The 20,182-nt window shown below is 41.4% G+C and overlaps 1 long non-coding RNA gene across 1 annotated transcript in view; it reads left to right on the top strand.

Moving 5' to 3' along the window:
• The window catches only part of LOC115371806 (uncharacterized), a 57,091-nt gene continuing 36,909 nt past the window's right edge, over window positions 1-20,182 (top strand). Inside the window, exons 1-3 of the long non-coding RNA XR_003929390.1 lie at window positions 1-226; window positions 436-611; window positions 7,092-7,418. This is a non-coding gene — a long non-coding RNA (uncharacterized LOC115371806). The remainder of the gene's footprint in view (window positions 227-435; window positions 612-7,091; window positions 7,419-20,182) is intronic.

Below are 20,182 nucleotides of genomic sequence, written 5' to 3'. Positions count from 1 at the left end.
TTCCTGTGAGGACTGTCCTGTCTCCCTCACCGGGACATGTCCTCAGCCTGGTTACATGATGCAATATGACAGAGAGCTTACAGAGCCATGTCATTTGCTGCTTCATTTCCTGGCACAGCTCGGCCACGGGGCTATGCTTTTTTCCTGCCTCATTCACCTGTAGCTGTTTGTTTTTCTCCTTTTTACCACTCCACAGTGAAATTAACCAGCGTCCTTCTGCTGTCAGGTACACGCCATTAAAACACCAAATACCGTGTGAAATCAATAATTGACAGTTTCAGGAGACATTTAACCCATTTTGGCTCTGTTTTAGTCATTTTTTACGGCGAAAGACGCAAGCAGGTTAAAGGACTTTTTTCCCCTCATAAGTTGGTTAATCGCTGTATCAATGCGCACCGACAACTGCATTTTAACTTTGTTACATTGTCGTCACAGGCAGTTTCACACACACTGTAGGGATGAACAACAGACATCTTGCACGGAGTATACGCAAGCTGCCAGGAAAACTGCCGACTCCAGCAACCAAGAAACAAAGTTAGGGTCTCTGGGATCGTTCCTCTCCCTCATTTGGAGCTGACATCTCACCAAAACAACAGCAGAGAAAATATGCGGTGAGTCCAGTCAAGCAGCCGCTCGTAATTGCATCTCATTTCCATCAGTGGCTTTCGGCTCAGCCTCACTTTCCTTCCCTCTGTTTCTCTGTCATTCCCCGTGTGTCAAACTGCTGTCAGCCGCAGATTTTTTAGATTTCATAGCTTGGAAGGGCGTGTGTTGTTGGAGAATGATAGCCTGAATCAAATTGAAGACAGGGCAGGAGCTGATCAGATTTGTCATATAAATAACCTGTTTTGGTGTAGATAGCAGTAAACTCCATATATCTTGGAGTCTGGAATATTGGCTTTATTGATGGACTGAATGGATTTTCCAAAAAATATTGGCAATGATAGCCTGCAACTTACAACCACTAGAAAGTATCTTTTATCTTCGTCCAGATGTCAGAAGCCTAGGTTAGGCTGTTTTCCCTCTACAGACCTAATTCAAACTCTGTGGTTGCAGTATTAGGTCTGTTTTTGTCCAAAATGGACAACGAGTAAAAATAAGTTCTCTTGTGGCCAGGGCATTCGCATAAAAGAGGCAGAGGTTTCTTAAGGGGAGTGTGTGTGTGTGTGTGTGTGTGGTAAAAGAATTCAGTATTTTTCATGCCACTGACCACCAAATATATTCCCATTAGGCCACTGCCACCATTTGATGAAATTTTATCCCAGGGACTCCCATTTGGATTTCTTTTTTTTTTCCCCCCTTGGTTTCGAATTGTGCAGTCTGTCTCTTAAACTGTAGGTATAGTGATGAGAATGGCATTAATTGGTCTGGCTGCTAGTGATTTAAATTATAGTGAAATTAAACTGTCCCTCATTTTGCTGGTAACCCTCACGGACCCCCTGGCGCCGCACATCCCACTTTCAAAACCACTACTTTATCTCTTCTGTAGCCTTGCAGTACTTCAGTTTGTAATTTTAGTTGTCACATTTTAAATAGCATCATTTTTATAAAGTGATTCAGAATTTGTTGTAGTTTTGTCATTCAATTGTGGAGCGAGGACGAGCCAAAAAATGCTAGAATTTTATTTGGAGGGTTTATGAAAATCACATCAGATACCAGGGATCATTCAGAAGCAGTGTTTGTTCTAAGCTGAGGTAATTTGAAATAATGTATTTCACTGACTAAATAATATCAGTAATGGTATCATGTCAATGATCAGTCTCTGGTCCACTTGTCAGTGTGATACAGGAGTCCCTGCATCTGATATCATATATCACCAAAACATTAAAAACATGCTGATATTGATACAGGCTACACTCACTTATATTCTCTGTGTGTGTGTGTGTATGTGTGACTGAGGGGGAGAGGGAAACAAGACTCTCCAACTACTCAGCATCTCCATCAGTGTCTATACACTGCTCTATTTATGATCCCATCTTAGCCTTCCATGTAATATCCAAAAAGAGTCATATTTCCCATATAGAAGAGAAAGGCTATCACAGGTTCACAGATCTGTGGCCTGCTATGAAATTTAATCTGGAGGCTGGTGCCGTCACACAATCAGAATCACAGAAACAAATACTGAAAGAGGTGAGGTTTCATGTATTCCTGGGTCTTGCTGAGTGCGGCTTATGTAGCAACAATGTCTCCATTTTCACACAAGAAATACGTTGTGTTCCAGCTCGAAACAATATTTCCATCTCCTGAGAAATAGGCCCACAGTTTTGAATGTAAAAGGATGAGACTTGTGCTATCTCAGAGCATATTTTATGTTTCTAACACATCTTGAAAGTGTAAGCTATAGGTCACTTTTTAGTTTAAAGCTGAAATGCATGCAGTAGATAGTGGAAGTAGAAAATAAACTTTTCCTCAGTCACTTTCAGTTTTTGCCAACATGTTCCTCACAAAGTGAAAAGGTTTGTCTGTTCATTACCTGTGGAGGGCAGCAGCAGGCTTGAGATGCATGCAGGCTGCCTGAAATCTGTGAAGAAGAATAAGAGTTAAGGAGAAGCCCAACACACCACCCCTTTTGTGCAAATCAGCTTTAAGGGCCTGAATTTTCAATACAGTCCAAAGCTAGGCCGAAAACCACAGTGCACGTCTACCTCACGCTCAGCCTCTGCTGACGTTACACGGTCAGACTCAGCCCTTTTAAAGCCATAGCCACCAGTTTCCCAGTTTCTGTAGTTGAAATTGCTGAGCTGATACAGCAGTGCAGGCTGATTATAATAAGAGGCTGAGAAGACAGAAAAGAACGGATATTGTCAAGGACATTTTTAAGTGGAAGTGAATCCATATCACATTACAATGCATGCCATTACATTTTGAACACATTGTTCGTGAAAGAAAAGCTCCTCAAAGAGATGATGAAAATTCTTGGGCAGGTTTGCATGTTGTAATTAAATTAATAAATGCTACATAAGTCACTATAATTCATTGCCAATCATCATTTTTCAAACTTTTAGCAGTTTAGTGCCTGGTCACAGTCTTGTCTTGGCCATGAGTTAAGAACTTAATAATGCAGGAGTTGATAGTGCCTTGATTAGGCAGCTAAATATATGTGTCAAACTAGTTGACACATCCTGCTGCCTTTACATTGCCACTGTTCTGGTACACAACAAGTACATTTCTGAAGAAGTTTTTTTTTTTTTTCTCTCTCTCTCTACTGGGTGTTTGATGTTTTTTTTAGCAAGCAAAGTATAGGCAATGTTTTTTCCTGTTTAATGTAGGCATGACAGTATGACCATTCCTTAAATATTCTCAGTCCATGGCTGTCATTTTATTTCATTCTCCTTACAGGTTATTAGATTATTTAAACAAAAGCTTGGTGCTTGTGGTTTTGAATTTGAAGCAGAGTTAACATCTGAAGTCAGAACAAAAGTGGGGCCTGAAATAGAACCATGAGGTATTCCAGACTTAAACAATAAAACATAGCTAAACATAAAATAATACTGCTACTAATAATAAAAAAGTTTGTTAGAAAGATACAGAGACGCAGTCTAAATCAGTCATCTAAATCTAAACACACACACACACACACACATATCTATATCTAATCTCTCTCTCTCTCCCTCTCTCTACGTCTGAATAAAAATCTCTCTCTTAAAAGAACGCCTGTTTGGAAACTGGTCAGAAATTATCATATATGGGGAGTTCTCTGGCTGACTTTTTAAAACAAGGCTGGACAAGTGCTTATTTAAAGTAAGGAGGAATTAGGGCTGTAGCCAAAGCACTCAGGTTCAGTAAGAGAGTCAGACAAGTGGCCTTTTGATATTTGTCTTTGTCAATCATAAAATCATAGAATATTTCAGTCAGGTTGAGAATTTTGGCAAAAAAGAGCAAAGACCTTTTGCAAGTTTTGCTGGGGCACAAAGTTACAGTTTGGCATAACACAGCCTGATTAATGAGTTTTGAAGAGATGGGTTGGTCACAGAGATCGGAAGCATTTCGTTCTTGCATCCTTCACACTGTAATTTATATTAAAATAAGCTCCTTGATGCAAAAACAAGCTGTTTAGAAGCTCCTATTTTCTGTTTTTCCTACACTTAAAGCATGGGATGAACTTTAATCTTTTACAGACTTCTTTCTAATATTCTATCTATCTATATTCTATCTATGTATTCTATCTTTCTAATAAATATGTTTTTCTTGCTTGAAATAAACTACCTGTAACTTGTGTGGTTCTGTATTTATCAGCTGTTATGAACTTTGCGTATTATCAGATAACTACCCAGTGTGCAATATTCTCTGACATAAGGAAGGCAAGAGACTGGTGATAAGAGCTAGCTAGCTTGAGATCATCATGACAGAATAGGTCACCTCAGCCAGCAGATGGTAATGAGATATTATAGAGCAGATACACTTGCATGACCCAAGAAAATCAATGTCTGGTAAATTTAGAAATTATAAACAACAGTATTTAAATAAAACATAATAAATGCATCACTAGAGATATTCTTGACACATTGAACATTGATTAATTATTGACTGAGGGGCAAATTCGACTAATTTAAACTAATAGCAGACTCTTTTTCCAGGTTAGGGAACTAATTAAAGAACTGTTGCCCAAGGAGGGGTAAAAAACATAAAAATGTAGCTTGTTACAGTGCCCTTATATTCCTTTAACAATGAATTCACTTACAATTGGCAAGACATTTATTCAAGTAAAGTTGGTGAATTTTCAGAATTTTTTTTTTATAAACACAGAGAATCTTTGAAACAGTTATTTACTCGTTTCCGTGAGCAAAACAAAATATCACCCATTGCAGTGTCTAATGGGCTATTTATCTCCATTTATGTGGTGTTAACAATCATACTTCATTTTATGGTACAAAGACATCTGGGTGCTGGAGGTAGATGCAGAGTAGAGGGCAGATAGTATCCCTTGAACAGGACATCCTGTTAGAGCTGTACACTTCTGGCTCAAGTCTGACTCAAGCAGAAACAGACTTTCAGCTGGTCTGAGCATGGGCCTTATGAGCTGCTCTTATCACGTCGATCAGTTGCTTGCTTGTCATGATTTTAAGACATTATCAGTAGTCTCAGCTTATTACTATCACAGTATGGAGCTGTTTAGGTAGCTTTGAGGAGTTTTTTTTTTTCCCTAATGCTATTTTTTCTATTACAGATATGCAATGAGGTATTTCAGTATTTTTGAAATGAAAAAATGCCATGCAGAGAGCTGGCTTGCTGCAAATAATACAGTTTATTTTCACACGTACAAAAGAAAAATTACTAAGTAAAAAGCAATTCAATGCCTGTTTCATCACATTAATTGAATGGTTTTAGAGGAGTAAGACTAAAAGTACTGTAAGAACACAGCAATCATTTTTACACATTAGTAAATAAATATCTTATTTTTTCCTTTCCTTGTGTACTGCCGTGTGTGTGTTTGTGGGTGTGTGTCTGTAGTAGAGATAAAGAGAGAGGGAGAGAGTGCAGGAGAAACCCGTATAAGCAGGGACACTTGAATGAATTTGAAGAATAGGTGCTTACATGCAGAACAGCCACAATACTGGGCTCTGACTGGCAGACAGTACCAGCTTCCCTGATTCAAATGATGCAAACCTGCCTGATTGGAAGGATTTAAGCGCTTGTTTCAGGAGGGCTACCAAACAAATCCAAGTTCAGTTGTGATGTGTGATGTGGCACAGTTAATCTGAAACCTGTTAAGACATGGATGAAATTTTAAAAAAGCCAATAACTTAGATTTTCTTACTGATGAATCAGAATCTGACAGTGTCTCTGAGTTTCTGTGAAGAGGCCCTGTTAGATTTGTATTTGCCATGTTGTATACAGTGTTTAAATATGCTGTTGGCTGCCACAAGGTACAAGTTACATCACCAATTTCCTTCCTATCTTCATCTGATCTACAGTAGTCATATTACTGTCATGATGTTCCTGTTGCTCTGCTGCAGTTTTTCCACAGCTTATTTATTGTAGAGACTCAAGAGGCATGAAATCTAGATGTAAACAAAAATTACTAGCTATCAACATGAGTCGGTGCACTGAAAGCATGCTGTAATTCACCGAAATGGGTGGACATGTTTCCACTGCTGGTAACTCTCCAATAATGTGACTAATACCGCGATCTGCCAGACATGTAAGAGCCTATTCTTCAAATGCTTTCCCTCAAATACCTGATTTACTTAACTATTGGCTATTTATTTAAAAGCAGCAAGACATACAGCACTTGAAAACCAACTCATGAAGGGAATTATATTGGTCTTTAAATGTAACGTAAAACCACTGAATAAAATTACTGTGCTAGGGTAAAGGCAGGTATTGTTAGTATCACATTGATTGTAACATAGTACTTTGGTGTAGATATGAGACAGTATTATCTTTGTCAAGGGGCTTCGTGGATACAGTTATGTGATCTCATGAGGCGAAGCGGGCCCCACAAATTTTGGTATACACATACACACCAAAGCTCCCCACCCCTCCCACACACACACACACACACACACACATACACACATACACACTGCGTCTGACCCGAGGGTCAAGGTGCAGTGACTCTGAGGGTTGTCTAACTGGGCCTCTTGAAACTCTTGCCTTGCATTCCAGCGCCCCGAGGAGGGGGTTGTTGTAGCAGGGCTTATTACCAGAGAGAGGGAGACAGGGGAAAGAGTGATAGAGGGAGGGAGAGAGAGAGAGAGAGAGAGAGAGAGAGAGAGAGAGCGAAAAGTGGGGGCAGAAGGAAGCTGGTAGGGATTATGCACTGTTCCTTGCCTTCCTAGAAGCTTTTTCCCTCTTGCTAGTTCCCTCCCACTCAGCCAGCTGAGGAGTTCTTCGGCAAAGTAAAGGAAACGCTGAAAACTTGAACCTGCTATTCTTCAGCCGCCCAGGCCTTCTAACTAGCCCGCTTGTTTTCTCTCTCTCTCTCTCTCGGCCTTTCTCTGCCTGTATTTCTCGCTCTGCTTCTCTCTCTCTCTCACTCTCACTCTCTCGCTTTTTCTCCCTCCCTCTTTCACTCTCTCTCTCTCTTTCTCTGGGCCGTGTGTAAGAGGATCACTTTGTTTCCGTTGCCTTTTTCCGCGGTGCTGCAGACACACATGGAGGAGAGGATTGGATTTGAGGAGATACTGACGGGGGTGCACAGCTGCAGCAGTCCCCTCCACCTCCCCATCTCCACACCAGGACTATCGCCCCTCTCCCTCGCCCTCTCACACACTCTCTCTCTCTCTCTCTCTCTCTCTCTGTCTCTCTCTGTCTCTCTCTCTCTCTCTCCCTCTCTCTCCCCGTCTCTCTCTATCTGTCTTTCTGCCTCTGTGAGGGGTGGGGGGCGCCATATGGGAGCTCAGAAAAATGGAAGTGGATCGGAGATAGAAGAGAGGAATCTTTCAGTCTTGGGCTCGGATGTCGGGATCTATGCGGTGAGTGCTTGTCTCTCTCACTCTTTTTCCATTTGAGCACTTTTGGGAAGTTATATACACCCAGGAATCTCCATATGCCTCCATTCTCAGCAGTGTGTTTGATTATTCTTTTGTTCACTTGTCTTTGCTTTTGATCCACATGTGGCAAACAGTTATTTGTTTAGTAAATTATTTTATTGTGCTTCAAGCTTTTTGTTTTTCACCACAAACTCAAGCTCAATTTTTGTTGTTGTTCTTGTAGTTGTTGTTTTGGTAAGGATTTCTTTCAGTACATTCAAGTTCATGCTTGAGTGTAACGATTAATTGGTGTGCTATGATGACAAGGGGGCTTTGTGCTTTTGAATTTGTACCAAGTTTGAGGGTCAAGGTAGAGAGAGAAGGGAGGTAGGGTTGGGGTGGGGGTGGGGGGCACTGGGGGAAGGGAATTTGGAGGGGTGAAAGAGAATGGCACTACTAAGCCTGGACATAATCACAGCACAGTTTCTTTGTAAACTTTTTAGCATGACACGGTCATTGTGAAATATGTGCCTGCCTTGAAACTTGAAAACAGCTGCGTGTTTGAAACTGACTTTTATGAGGCTCATTGTGGAGGCTGCTTATTTAGCTAATTGAAATTGATCACTTACACAGCGTGGTCTCTCGTGTTTCTCAAGTTTGGACTTATAAAGTTCCATCTTAGTGGAGTGCAGAAATATTGAGCATCAAAATTTTGACATAATCAAATCACCATCACCATCTGGCAAAACTTGTGTACTTTTTTTTCAATATTTAACCTCAAAGCTTCTTAAAGAATAACACAACAAGCATAAAATGACATTCAAACACCATAAATATATTTAACAATTTTTTTACAAAACAACAAAAAACAACAACAAACAAACAAAAAACAGAACTATACAATTACAACTTAATTTGTCACAATCCAGATTTTATTGGTCCAAGAAGCTATGCTTCATGAATCCTGATTAAACAAAAAGATTTGCTGGAAAGATGCTTGTTTGCAGATTAAAAGTAATTGTTTAAACTCTGTAGCATTTATTATAGGCATATGTAGCTGCTTGTGAAAGTAATTTCTTACTGCACTGTAACTAAATTGATGTAATTGTGTGATATATGTAAAGAATAACTCTTCACCGGTAGCGTTGCACAGGGATGATACAGCTGCACTCTGGCATCTGTTTCCATTTGTGCATTTAGTTTTGATATTATCTTTATCTTGTTGCCTGTATTGTAACTTTTATAATAGCATAGATGATAATAAATCATCACAAACAAAATGCCCTATAAATTTTACCATAGCAGCTAATAGGTAATGTTACATATTCATCACAGCTAAATACCCTATAGTTGTGTTTGCTTTTCATAAATCACCAGCTCCTGATAAAAGTTATTTACATGCTAGCTCTTAATACTGTTAGCTGTGAGTAAACATGAGGCGTCTTTTCAGCCTTTAAACAAACTGTGACATGCCGCATTTGATCCTAAAGAGAAGTTTTGTAACAACAATAGGTCAGCTTGAATGAGTGAGTGAACTCCTCTCAGGAATCTGTTGGAGTTCAGAACTTTGATTTATGTATCTCACTTTGACGGTTCATCGGCAGTTAAGGGGTTTGACCTCCCTCCCTTCTTTCTTTAGAGGACATCAGAATGTCTGTGTCTCTCTTTGCTCCCTCATTCATTAGGCATCCTAATAACAGGGGAATGAAGTGGTTTGACTGGCAACAGTGGACAGGTTTCTCATACAGTTGGTATAAAAATAGTTAATTTTACAGAAATACCTATTTCTGCTTAAAAAAAAAGAGTTGTGTCATGAATTTATTTTGGACTCTGCTCTCAACGTCGCATAATACAGGTATAACTTATAGTATATTTGGAGGTCTCGATTGCCCCCACTGCTCTTTTATAAATACACACAGACTGTGTCTGCTGCAGAATCTAGTTCTCTATTTTGAGCATGTAGGTCACAATCTAATGAAGTAGCAGAACTGCACACGTTTTTAATGAGGGCTCATGAAGTTGCTGTCACAAAGTTATATTTCTGGTTGCTGCTGCTTCAAGCATGCACTATTACTACAACTATAAATTCAACTTGCCTGTTTAGTACTGGCAAGTACATTTTATAGTAACCAATTTGAATTTGAGGATCACTTAGTTGACAGGTAAGGGCCCTTTTTTAAATGTCAAACTTTATTCTTAGTATCATAAGTCACAACACTTGAACAGCTCTCATAACATAAAGATCCAAAGTCAACCCATGAACATGTTTGTTTTTTCTGCCACCACAAAGTTGTCTGTGTTGTTTCAGGAAAATGGTAATTGGTAACAGTACACGGTTGTGCCTCTCATCTTCGGGCCTTAGAGCCACCGGAGCTTTCTATTGTGCGTATTCTTTAAATACTTGTGCTTGTGTAGCATCTGAGCCGTTCCAATCCGTTTTGATGCTATTTATCTCAACTTTCTCTGAGACTACAGTTTGTGCAGTATATTCAGAATGCAATTATTTCTTTTCATCCTCTGTGGCTCTACAAATCATACAGCACTATTGTTAAAAGGCAGTATCCTCTGTCAGCCTGAATAAGAAAGTGAATAAATAAACCTTCTGGGTTTATGTGCCGTGCAGATGCTTCAAGCGAAAGTACAGAGTTTGGGTGGCTCACTCCTAGTCCACCTATAGAGACCTACAGATTATTCAAGGAGGTACTTTATATTTTTAATGATAGTGCATACATGATCTGTAGTAAGACTATAGATAATGTGAGCAGCTTGTTGTCTTTTGTGGCAGGTGAAGACCTGCTTTAACCCCAGAACTGATTTTAGCCTATCCCTTGTGCCTCCCCTGGTTATAAATTAGCCTGGTTGTTGTTTGCAAGCAGTGAAAGGAAAAGCTCACTTAGTGCCAGTGATTTATTAGTTGCTAGCCTGCCGCTGCTATGCGACTGACAGAGGTGCCATTCAGGATGAAAACAGAAACTCAGAAAGCCAGCGGGAACTTAGGATCAGCCTCAGGAAATAGGAGGAGGCTGTTCTCTGTGCCTCTCACAGAAGAGAGAAATTGCCGGCTTTACATTGTGCTATGTTTATCAAGGCACTTTTCGTTTTTGTTTTTTTTTTTTTTTTGGAGCTTTTATAACACTCGATTACATCTATTCTGTAGTAGTCCCCACTTTAGAGGGGAGAGGACGAAGGCGGGCTGCTCTTTATCCAATGTTGAGGAGCAGATAACTCATGACATCTTGCCTCTAAGTTGTTGAAAAATGTTTAGGGTCCTGATCTTTACCATAGCTGGACAGCTCTGGGTTGGCATCCGCACTGTGGTTGTGAGGAAAATATAGGCTGCCTCTAATGAAACACCTCAGGTCTTTGCTGACCAGTCTTAGATACGTTACTCTCTAGAGACTGGTGAGGGGACATTCTTCCAGATGACATGAGCTCTTAGCCAGTCTGGGCAGAGAGTGTGTGACTGTTAATCCATGCCATCCCATGAAGGAATATGATGCGACGGGTCGTGAGGTAAACTACTCTAACAATGCAGCTGTTCATGCAGCTTGAGGAACTCTAACCCAGAATACCAACATAACAGGGGCCTGATTGACTCCAGCTTGTCTCAGCTCCCTTGTTCCTTGTGAATGCAAATACAGATATGACTAGCATATGCATCTTTCCCTTAGAAGGAGGCCATCAATCTGTGTGCTGCTACATCCTGACTCTGAGAAACTTCTGAGCAAAGCTGAGCAGTGTCAGCACAGTGAACTATGTGGCTATATGGCAGGAGGTCTGTGGGTGACTCTGCATTAACTTTGAAGAGATTGGTCAGGAGAAGTCCTTCACTTGGCTTGAGCCTTTACTCATTTCCGCAGATCTGTTGCTCTGTAGGTGGATGTGTCTGCCTGCTGCTGATTGCATCTCACAATTATATGCCTTATAATATAGCACCAGAGCAACTTCCACAAACTCTAATAATACCCACAACTTTCCTGGACGTTTGGATGGACAGATTGACTTGGTCACCTGGTCTGTCACTCTTATTCTCCACTGTCCAGTCCCAATTTGTGCGGCAAACACTATTAGAATGTATTTCCATCTTTGTCAATCACAAGGTAGTAGATGCTGTTATGCTATGCATACACCCGTTAGTGTCACAGTTTATCAAAATGATGTGCCATTTCTGTCTGGGCTGTGTCTGAAGCACTGTAAGCTGGGCTTTTCCTCTCAGGTTGAGACCCTTGACAACTGCTCTTTATAAGCGTATAAATCACTTTGATCTAAGATCACATTGTCTCGTTCCGTAAGAGGGTTTTCCTCTTCGTCAGCTGCTCTGTTCCAAGCACACAAGTGAGCTGCATACCTTCTCTGTAGTTATTGAATTAACTGGAAAACTGATGACATGCTTGTGTTGCTTTGTTCGAAAGGCTTGTTTTTGCCTAAGACAGTGAACCCTCAGACGGTTAAATGACAATAGTAAGATGGCGAAGAGGATATGCTCACCTCGTGACATGCACAGTCTCTAAGATGCAGTCATACTCACCTTGTATGTGCTCATTTGATAAGAAATATAGCTTTCCATGAGATACCAAGGCCTTACAAGTGATTTGACACTTTCACAGGGCTATGTAGTCAAGGCCCTGTGGCCCCCAGCGGTATCGTGACCCACTTTTCCAGAAGGGCAGTCTCTCTGGACTGGATGGATCCTGAGTATAGAGATATGTACGGCCTCCATAAGATCCAAGCATGTCTCCTCACTAAGTTATACAGAGCTGATGTGGTGTCTCAAGCTCCACTTAGCTCTTGTGTTTTTCATCCAGTTGAACAATGATGCTCTGAAGGGATGGAATTCTTTTTTCTTATTAGGGCAACGATAATCATCCAAGGTCGAGACTGTTTGAGTGACATGAAACTGAGTCTTGGGCTATACATATTAATTAGTATTACATCTGCATGAACATAACTTATTTGGTTATATAGTATCAAGGCTAGATGGATGCAAGGAAGAATGACAGTAGATTTGTTTCCATTTACATAACCTAACTTTTTCATTAGATCATTGAAGATTAGAGCAGGTGTTGTGGTTCATACAAAGCAAAATGAAACTGATTTTAATTTTAATTGTTTTCTGCTATAAGCTTATACCCTTGATTTATCTTTCAAATAAGATCTGTTATTGCTATAAGAACAGACAAGCTAGAGTTTGTTGGTCTTTTAATTTTATGCAGCAACTAGCCCATAGATTGGGCATGTATGCACGTTCACACACACGCATGCACACACACACACACACACACACATTGAGCATTGAATTTGACCACAAATGGCCCCCATTGGGTTGGTTATAAAGGGGGTGATGTCATGTCTGTAATGGAGACTGTATGTCCCTTTACCAGCAATCCATTTCTTATCCAGCTGTCCTCCAGAAAGAAAGAAAGAAAGAAAGAAAGAAAGAAAGAGATGGGTGACTATTCCTTTTCATCACTCTCCCCACCTACCTCTATATGTCTGCTTTGACATTTTTGTCAGCTTTTTTTTTTTTTTTTTTTTTTTTTTTAATATAAAGGCTGTGAAAGTATCCCTGTGATTAGTGAAAGATGCCAGGGCCAAAACCTGCTGCTGAATGCTAGCCTTTAAAACACCTTTTTCAAAAAGTGCTGATCTCTGCCTGCACCTCCATGGATCCAATTTACTTATTATTACATTTTGCAAATAAACGTGTCTTATTTTGTGCTTCATCAGTTTTAGAGCAGTTTATCTTGGACAGTTGCCTCTTTCCCAGGTCAAAGGATCACAGGCAATTTGTCTGCTTGCCTTTGAGCTGACAGGAGTTCGTCCTCCGTGTTTTCAAACTGAGGGGAGCGGGTCTTGTTTGTGGCAGCAAGTCAGTCGTCTGTATGTGTGTGTGTGTGTGTGTGTGTGTGTGTGTGTGTGTGTGTGTGTGTGTCTGTGGGTTGGGCGCACTGTCGTTAGGCACATCACATTAACTACACCATTTTAAACAGCCTGGCTTCTTTAACCATCTCAGCCCCGGCCCCTCAGTGGTCACACAAACATGGGGGGTTGGGGACCGTGGGGGTGGGGAGGCCTTACAGAGCTCCGGGGTACACTGGGAAATGGCTTCCATACATTTAGCATTTCCTCTTTGGGGGGCAGTCCAGTGTGGTGCAGAGGGGTTGTCGCGTCAAAGCTGTGTGGCGAGGAGGGGTGGAGGTGCTGGATAATACAGACACAATAGGCTAAGGCAAACATTAGGAGTGAGACAAAGGCCACTCCACTCAGGTCACAGTGGGGCCAACTCTTCCCATTATCCGAGGGAAGTGATCTTAATTGAGGGAGTTTTTAAACCCATCAGCAAATTAGGGGCTGTGCTGAGTGGCTGGTGTGCGTTGGGTCATGATCAAAGCCCGCAGAGTGGGTCTGTTTACATAGGCAGGCTGTAAAGCACAGGACAGCAGTCACAACAGCACACAACATGGGGCTGGGTTAGCACTGAGCATGCTATCAGTGTTATCATGACGGCCTTATCATTGTCACAGCCGGGGTATTTACTCCTGGGAAGCAGGGGATAACTTCTCTCTCATCTCACAACACTTTAAGTACCATTTAAGCTCAATTCAGGGGGTTCTGTGCTAAGTCTGCTTGTGTTTTTAAAGTTAGTCAGTAAAGAGAAAACCTATCTTTTTTAATGCTTTAAATCAGAATTATGGTTGGGGAATTGGATTTAAGATAATAAATGGAGAACATGGGGAATAAAGTGAATCCTTGCTTGAGCAAAATAAAATGCACCATATTCATTTTTTCTAAATAAACAATTGACAATCGGGCTCCCTTGTGTGAAATGTCCAAGGAACTAATTATAATTGTGTTTTCAGTAATTACACAGCTAGATTTTACCTATCGGGCCTAACTTGTTAGATTGTGCTTTCTAAATAATATCTTACATACTCAAAGTGTTAACCACTCTCTGCTCGGATGTAAGTCAACCCTTTAGCAGTTAATTTATTAGCTAAACAGCCTGTCAAGTTGTGGTCTAATTTATTACTTGAAAACAAGAAGTCAATTACATGGCAATTACACGCTCTTAAAGCTAGTGTCTAACTGCTAGACATTATGAGAGTTTATACTGCTGTTTCTCAATAAACACAGCATTTTATCTCAGGATGGTGGTGTCGTTTCGCTATTAGGAAATTACACTTTAAAGATTTGAGTAAACCACTTTTGAGGTCAGCATTTTAAAAATATATATATTCTGCTAGATAACACTAAAAAGAGTGAAGTAAGAAAACAAACTTGGTGACAGTTAAGAGTGGCAAACACACAGAGCACTATTTTAGGAATCATTAGAATGGCTCAAGTGAATGGCTATATATTCACATGTGGTTGTGCAACCCTGAGTGTGTGTGTGTGTGTGTGTGTGTGTGTTTTGTGTGAAACTCTATGCGTGTTTGTGTGACTGAAGGGCCATTATGGGACAGGCTTTTAAGGGAGATCTGGGAAGTGGAAACCTAATACTGCCTGACTGCTGCTCTTGTGTACATGAACCCCACAGCTGCTGGAGAGAGAGGAAAGACGGAGAGAAAGAGGGGGGGTGGGTGGTGGGAGGGGTAGAGAGAGAGCGTGGTGCGCTCAGTAATTAGTTGTCTGGTTTTCTATTGACCAGTCTGGTGCTTAGGCCTTAGGGACTGTTAAATTTGCTATTGAAAGTGAAAGGATTATGCACCCAAAAGAAATTAAACGGGAGCAATGAATAGATTGCTGGCCAAATGGTGGACTGGTGTCTTTTTTTTTTTTTTTCTCTCTCTTTCTTTCTCTTCCCGTGGCCTTCATGTCCCGGTCAGACAAGGTTCTATTTTCCCTGTCAGAGAGTACTCTTTTTCACGTTATAGGTAAATTGAAAAATGCATCACAGGGTCATGACAGATTTATATTGTGAGATTGACCCATTTAAGAAAAAAACAAACAAAAAAAAAAAACAATACCCTCGTTTGGCTATTTGCTGACTGTCAAATCCACAGCCTTCGTGTAACCTGTTTATCAAACCAGAGGCAAAATCCAAAATCATTTCCGCATGTTAGCTGTTGAAGGGTGTGATGTCGCGAGGGTGTAATGAAATCCGTTTGAATGGAGGAGTGGCGGCTGCAAGCGGGAATTGATGTCTCCTCGCTGGGCCACCCTGGGGGGAAGAGAGATTTGTGTCTCTGTTTACTCCCGCTGAGGTCGGTCTCACTTACTTACAGAGGGCCCGGCCAGGAGAGAACATCCTCCACATGCCTGCAGAGTCTTATGTGTTCCCTCAACATTCAGCATGGTCAAACTATCTCTTTGTCTCCGGTTTGTTGTGCTCTTTTGTAAGGGGAAGGGGGGGATGAAAAACGTCTTAGACCATGCGGTAACACAATCCCCTTGTAACAACCTTCCAGCGTCTGTTAAGGCAGTGCTAAAAAAGAAAACGGTGCCTACAGTATGAAAGATCTCTTGCCTCAGTGAGTTAACATTAGCCTCCATCTGCATTGAGCATTTGAACCTGCTGAACTGTGAGCCTCGAGTGTATCTAGCGGATGATAGAGGGGTGATGTCATGTTCTCTCCCACTGTTTGTGTAGCTGGCAGAGGCTGGGCCTGCTGCTGGAGAGGGTCACACAGTACGACTCAGTCAGGACCCAGAACAGCCCAGCAGGACATTGTCCAAACACCAGGATAAAATCAAGCCCTTCTTTTTATGTCCCTGTTGCCACAAAAATCCACAATCCACTTTTTTTTTCTTGCTGTTTTTTTCTGTTTTCTCTTTGATTCTGTTTTGACATGATTTGAAATCTTGGGCCAGCATTCGAGGATGTCTGAGTCTCTTGTAACTTTTTTGATCCAGACAAGAGTGAGTGGCCTTTGTAGATAAGACACGCAATCTGGTCAAGATCCCCCTTTGTGATTATCACAACGTAAATATGGGAGGGCCTGGGCACAGGTGGCTGGAGCTGGGCTGATGGTAACCAGACCAGACTGGAGTCTGCATAAGGAAAATAAATCACCGCTGTAATATTGTAGAGAGCATTAGTCCATTTTTTAAAATATGTCAGGGTCACTGCGGCAGCGAACAGCGGAGGCTTTTCACAGGATATTATAATAGACCAGCTCCAGCATAGCAGCACAATCAAACTTAAATATCATCAGGTTGTGTATACATCGGTGGAGGCCTCACAGCGACTGGTCCTAACAAATATCACCTGTGTTTCACAAGGGGCGACCAGGGGAGGCGAAATCCCTGCTGTCCGATTGGCTCCTTCTAAAATAAAAGCACACTCTCACACACACACACACACACACACACATATCCCTGTGTCCCAGTGATCCGCAGTGACAGATATGTCTGAGCAGAACGACTCACCACGCTCGAGACCCTGAAAACCTGTGGACTGAAGCTGGCCTTCATCGTCCTCTCAAGGCGATGAAGACAGAAAAAGCAAAATAAAACAAGTCGAGGGAGAAACACAGAAACTCACTCACCATATTTACATTAATGCAGTTAGCCTGCACACAGGGCTGTTATAATCAAATTAGCTTGCAATGTTGTTCCAAAGTAGAGGGCTGCTTGTTTTAGTCTGGGTTGTTTGTTTATGACCGTACTGGCCAGCTATGCAGGCTTCTCCCTCCGACAGTAAAACACTTATTTATTTTACATACACAAACTTTAATCTTACATATACAACGCTGTTAATGATCAAGGATTGAATGAGCAAAACTAACAATAAATTTGATGTAAACATTTAAACCTATTGCATAATGGAAAGATTGGTTCCCTCTGTTCTTTCCCTGTTTTGTGTGTGTGAATGTTTCATTAAACACACAGCCACAGCCTTTCTAGTTTTTTATTTCCTTGAAGCCTGAAGTGAAAAATCATCGAATCAGACTTGAGGTGCCCTTGCAATTTGAGTGTTGAACTTCCCCACTAAGAAGAACGAGAGAGAATTCCTAAACCCAGATGTGCCAAGGGCTGAATGAAATTGTATATCGGCTTATGACGAGTGGAGGCTGAGTTTCCTCCCCAGCCCAGATTCAAATCGGGCTTAGAGTCAGGTTAGATTCATCTAGTCTGACCATGGCTGCTTGAGACTTAACCAAACAAAGCTCCTGCTGTTATCAAAGCAAAATGTGCCTCTGCTAAGTATTAAATGAAAGGTGCACTCACTTAATGCAACCAGTGTTTTGTTTATTTTATATTTCGTATATTTTTCATTTTAGATACATTGTCAGAAATGATTAGAGTTTTGTTTTTGTCTGAATTTCAGTGATGTTGTGTTAAATTAAAACCTGCAGCCTCTAGCTGATGATCATCAGAAGGCAAAAACAGTGAAAAAGAAAACCATCAATCATACTGACCAAGAAGCATTAGCATTTGCTTTTTTTCCCCCTGGAAAGATCCTGAGTTTGATTCTACTTAAAATTATTCATACTCTGAATTTAGCTCCTAAAGATTTATGTCAGCCCTAACAAGGTAGGTAACCTCTATTTCTGCAGATGAAAAAAGGTGTAACTATGTAAATAAAAGCATGTAAATTAACTGAGGAGTGTTTACCTTCCCAGACATCCCAGACAATCTGCAAATGAAAGTGAAAAAACGTCTGATTTAATAGGTTTTCAGTTTAGGCCTCAACACAATAAAAACTCAACCATTTGAAATGATGTGGTGACTTTCGATGTACAGTATACGTATGTAGGTGTTTCTTTTGCTGCGGACGCTGTGATCCCCATGTCTTGGCGGCAGGCTTTGGGCTCCCAGTGCTTGTCGGCCGCCATAAACCAATCTGACTGAGCTTTCCCCCCATCTAGGGGTCTGTGTCTCCCCTCCCCTCCCTTCCCCTCCCTCTTGTTAATAGATGGCCTCATCGCTCTGGGTTTGAGCCCACCTTTAAACAGCTAGACGGGACTGAGGTTTGTCTCTGGTCAGCCCGCGGAGGGGAACAATAGGAGCGTGTGACATTGTCTATGTGCATGAGGAGGCCCGTGTCTGGCCGAAACACATGTAGGAACACGTGACTGCGATGCGGCGGGCTTCACCTCGGGCCTGCCAGGTAGCGAGAGAGAGGATGCAGGACATCCAGGGTATGCAGATCTGCGCTTTTCTTCCCTTTTCTTCCATTCTCCCTCTGTCTTTTCAACCCATGGTCTCTTTCGCCATCATGTTTTTTTTTTTTTTTTTTTTTTTTCGCTTCTCGGGGCTCTTTGACACGTTCACGTTCATCTGTCCGCTTTCTGCGTTCATTGCCAGTTTCCTCGCTTCCTGCTGTTTGTCTTTCAGTACGGACTCTTTGTCTGGTTCAACCCTTTTTACTGAGGTGCTGGGATGTAGCCTGCATGGAGCTGTCCTTCTGTGTGTGTGTGTAAGGGTGTGTGTGTGTGTGTGTGTGTGTGTTTATGATAAAGCATGTCTGAATGTGTGTATGCATTTGTGTTTTGATTCATAAGCTGCTGGGCTGACAGCAGGGTTGACCTTTGTCTGGCTGGGTTTGATTGTGTGTGTGTGTGTGTGTGTGTGTGTGTGTGTGTGTGTGTGTGTGTGTGTTGGGGGGTGGGGGGGTGGGGGGTGGTGGTGGATAGAAAGACAGACAGCGAGAGAGAGAGTGATAGAGAGAGAGAGAGAGAGTGGGGGGTGAGGGGTGGGGGGGTGTATATAAGCTGTTTTACACCTAAGTGTTTTAATGTTTTGGTATCTGATCTAAACGCCCTAACGCCACCGTTATCCCCGTTGTTTGTCACGGAACGGGATGCAGAGTCCAGTTTGCAAATGTGTGTTTTCTCAACCTATGGTGGCTCCCTGGGACAAGGATCTTGCTTGTTTTTTTTTCTTTAGCATATTCCACATTCATATGGAAATGGGGGGCAGAGGAGGGACAGATTCTCACATCAACTTGATCTGGTCATGAATGGCTGCCAGTGTTTGTACTGACCCAGAGCTGGCTTAAAGACACTGCCCAGCTTCGGCCCCCAGACCACAGAGCTGAGAGGCGAGCACATTTTCGGCAAGCAACACACACCGTTCAGGCATACTTATGCGCGCACACACACTCAGACTTTCAAAAAAAAAAAAGAAGAAGAAGAAGAAAAAAGAAAAAGGACCCGCAGATGCTTATAATTGCACTCGCACAATTAGATACACTTGAGCACTTGGGAACACTGAGCGCCGTCTCATTCTCTGTCACTGTCTCTGTCCTACACATACACAGACAGCCATGCTAAATCCCAGGGAGACGCCAGTGTTGCAGTACTCCCCGTTTTTTTCCCCCCTCTCTCTCTCTCTCTCAAATCCTTTCTTTCTTTTATTAACCCTCACTTCCCTCTCTCGCCCACCCAAATGCTCCCTGGAACCAGATGATCCTCTCCTTCGGCAGGACGAGGAAAGCCTGGCTCTTAGTTTGTAGTTGGATTGCTTTTGAAAAGTTTTTTTTTTTTTCCTCATTATTTTTATTCATTCATTCATTTATTTTTATTTATTTTTGTTGAGCCAGTGAATCATTATTACTTTATAATGAGTAAATAATGAAAGGCTCAAAATGCAGAGAGCAGTCAGTGGTAGGTTTTTATTGTATTAGATGTGACAAGGAAATGAGACTATTATATGTTTATATGACACAGCTACTTTAAAGGAAAAATGCTCTACAAACTTGGAAAATTGTGAAAATGTTTCCCCTAATATTTTATTAAAATAGCTGCAGTTGAAATAGACATATTAAATTCAGCAGGTAACAGATCAGAATTTTAATTAATTAACAGATACCAATAAATGGT

This window comes from Myripristis murdjan, chromosome 14 (genome assembly GCF_902150065.1).
Source record: "Myripristis murdjan chromosome 14, fMyrMur1.1, whole genome shotgun sequence".
Lineage (NCBI taxonomy): Eukaryota > Metazoa > Chordata > Actinopteri > Holocentriformes > Holocentridae > Myripristis > Myripristis murdjan.
This window is presented reverse-complemented; position numbering and strand designations above follow the sequence as displayed.